Below are 3,473 nucleotides of genomic sequence, written 5' to 3' on the forward strand. Positions count from 1 at the left end.
GCGGCATTGGGGTTCCGGCGATTGGGAGGGGGGCCGGGGGGGTGTGCGCACATGATGTGCGATGGGTGCTGGTACTTGGCCTTGTGTTGGCCCCCTATCCCTCATCAAACCTCTGAGAATTCACACCCCCTTAAAGAGCATTTGAGATTTTACAGGTTTGCTACCAGTAGCCGTTAAAGTGTCTGAAATGGGGACACTTTTTTCAAACGGTCACAAAATCTTCTCTACTTCGAGTTTTTAGCTGAATTTTTTTGTGCATGCCAACAAAAATATAAGGATCATGCCTACAAAATTTGGGGCCAAAAATCCTTATAAAAAAATTTTAAAAAATCCCGAACCGCAAAAAGTTTCAAAAATCATGAAAAATAGAAAACGAGTCATCTTCCAACGAAACTTCACGTGAAGGCTTAGGGGACCATTGTATGAATTTACAAGCCATAAAAATGGCATTGGCACGGCAGAAATTTGAAGATGTGCCTAAACCCACCAGGGCCCAGCGTGTGCCGATGGTGCTCGAGGCAACCGCCCGCACCAGGGCCCAGCGTGTGCCGATGGTGCTCGAGGCAAGCGCCCGCACCAGGGCCCAGCGTGTGCCGACGGTGGTCGAGGCAACCGCCCGCACCAGGGCCGATAGTGTGCCGATGGTGCTCGAGGCAACCTGTCGCACCAGGGCCCAGCGTGTGCCGATGGTGATCGAGGCAACCTGCCGCACCAGGGCCCAGCGTGTGCCGATGCTGGTCGAGGCAAGCGCCCGCACCAGCGCCCAGCGTGTGCCGATGGTGCTCGAGGCAACCGACCGCACCAGGGCCCAGCGTGTGCCGATGGTGCTCGAGGCAACCTGCCGCACCAGGGCCCAGCGTGTGCCGATGGCGCTCGAGGCAAGCTCCCGCACCAGGGCCCAGCGTGTGCCGATGGTGCTCGAGGCAACCTGCCGCACCAGGGCCCAGCGTGTGCCGATGGTGCTCGAGGCAACCTGCCGCACCAGGGCCCAGCGTGTGCGGATGGTGCTCGAGGCAAGCGCCCGCACCAGGGCCCAGCGTGTGCCGATGGTGGTCGAGGCAACCGCCCGCACCAGGGCCCAGCGTGTGCCGATGGTGGTCGAGGCAACCTGCCGCACCAGGGCCCAGCGTGTGCCGATGGTGCTCGAGGCAACCTGCCGCACCAGGGCCCAGCGTGTGCCGATGGTGCTCGAGGCAACCGACCGCACCAGGGCCCAGCGTGTGCCGATGGTGGTCGAGGCAACCGCCCGCACCAGGGCCCAGCGTGTGCCGATGGTGGTCGAGGCTGCCGATGATGGTCGAGGCAACCTGCCGCACCAGGGCCCAGCGTGTGCCGATGGTGCTCGAGGCAACCGACCGCACCAGGGCCCAGCGTGTGCCGATGGTGCTCGAGGCAAGCGCCCGCACCAGGGCCCAGCGTGTGCCGATGGTGGTCGAGGCAACCTGCCGCACCAGGGCCCAGCGTGTGCCGATGGTGGTCGAGGCAAGCGCCCGCACCAGGGCCCAGCGTGTGCCGATGGTGGTCGAGGCAAGCGCCCGCACCAGGGCCCAGCGTGTGCCGATGGTGGTCGAGGCAACCTGCCGCACCAGGGCCCAGCGTGTGCCGATGGTGCTCGAGGCAACCGACCGCACCAGGGCCCAGCGTGTGCCGATGGTGCTCGAGGCAACCTGCCGCACCAGGGCCCAGCGTGTGCCGATGGCGCTCGAGGCAAGCTCCCGCACCAGGGCCCAGCGTGTGCCGATGGTGCTCGAGGCAACCTGCCGCACCAGGGCCCAGCGTGTGCCGATGGTGCTCGAGGCAAGCGCCCGCACCAGGGCCCAGCGTGTGCCGACGGTGGTCGAGGCAACCGCCCGCACCAGGGCCGATAGTGTACCGATGGTGCTCGAGGCAACCTGTCGCACCAGGGCCCAGCGTGTGCCGATGGTGATCGAGGCAACCTGCCGCACCAGGGCCCAGCGTGTGCCGATGCTGGTCGAGGCAAGCGCCCGCACCAGCGCCCAGCGTGTGCCGATGGTGCTCGAGGCAACCGACCGCACCAGGGCCCAGCGTGTGCCGATGGGGCTCGAGGCAACCTGCCGCACCAGGGCCCAGCGTGTGCCGATGGCGCTCGAGGCAAGCTCCCGCACCAGGGCCCAGCGTGTGCCGATGGTGCTCGAGGCAACCTGCCGCACCAGGGCCCAGCGTGTGCCGATGGTGCTCGAGGCAACCTGCCGCACCAGGGCCCAGCGTGTGCGGATGGTGCTCGAGGCAAGCGCCCGCACCAGGGCCCAGCGTGTGCCGATGGTGGTCGAGGCAACCGCCCGCACCAGGGCCCAGCGTGTGCCGATGGTGGTCGAGGCAACCTGCCGCACCAGGGCCCAGCGTGTGCCGATGGTGCTCGAGGCAACCTGCCGCACCAGGGCCCAGCGTGTGCCGATGGTGCTCGAGGCAACCGACCGCACCAGGGCCCAGCGTGTGCCGATGGTGGTCGAGGCAACCGCCCGCACCAGGGCCCAGCGTGTGCCGATGGTGGTCGAGGCTGCCGATGATGGTCGAGGCAACCTGCCGCACCAGGGCCCAGCGTGTGCCGATGGTGCTCGAGGCAACCGACCGCACCAGGGCCCAGCGTGTGCCGATGGTGCTCGAGGCAAGCGCCCGCACCAGGGCCCAGCGTGTGCCGATGGTGGTCGAGGCAACCTGCCGCACCAGGGCCCAGCGTGTGCCGATGGTGGTCGAGGCAAGCGCCCGCACCAGGGCCCAGCGTGTGCCGATGGTGGTCGAGGCAAGCGCCCGCACCAGGGCCCAGCGTGTGCCGATGGTGGTCGAGGCAACCTGCCGCACCAGGGCCCAGCGTGTGCCGATGGTGCTCGAGGCAACCGACCGCACCAGGGCGGAGCGTGTGCCGATGGTGGTCGAGGCAAGCGCCCGCACCAGGGCCCAGCGTGTGCCGATGGTGGTCGAGGCAACCTGCCGCACCAGGGCCCAGCGTGTGCCGATGGTGCTCGAGGCAACCGACCGCACCAGGGCGGAGCGTGTGCCGATGGTGGTCGAGGCAAGCGCCCGCACCAGGGCCCAGCGTGTGCCGATGGTGGTCGAGGCTGCCGATGGTGGTCGAGGCAACCTGCCGCACCAGGGCCGAGCGTGTGCCGATGGTGCTCGAGGCAACCGGCCGCACCAGGGCCCAGCGTGTGCCGATGGTGGTCGAGGCAAGCTGCCGCACCAGGGCCCAGCGTGTGCCGATGGTGTTCGAGGCAACCGACCGCACCAGGGCCCAGCGTGTGCCGATGGTGCTCGAGGCAACCTGCCGCACCAGGGCCCAGCGTGTGCCGATGGTGGTCGAGGCAACCTGCCGCACCAGGGCCCAGCGTGTGCCGATGGTGGTCGAGGCAAGCGCCCGCACCAGGGCCCAGCGTGTGCCGATGGTGGTCGAGGCAACCGACCGCACCAGGGCCCAGCGTGTGCCGATGGTGCTCGAGGCAACCGGCCGCACCAGG

This window comes from Durio zibethinus, unplaced genomic scaffold (assembly GCF_047325235.1).
Source record: "Durio zibethinus cultivar Kanyao isolate XHJ-2024 unplaced genomic scaffold, ASM4732523v1 HiC_scaffold_412, whole genome shotgun sequence".
Taxonomy (NCBI): domain Eukaryota; kingdom Viridiplantae; phylum Streptophyta; class Magnoliopsida; order Malvales; family Malvaceae; genus Durio; species Durio zibethinus.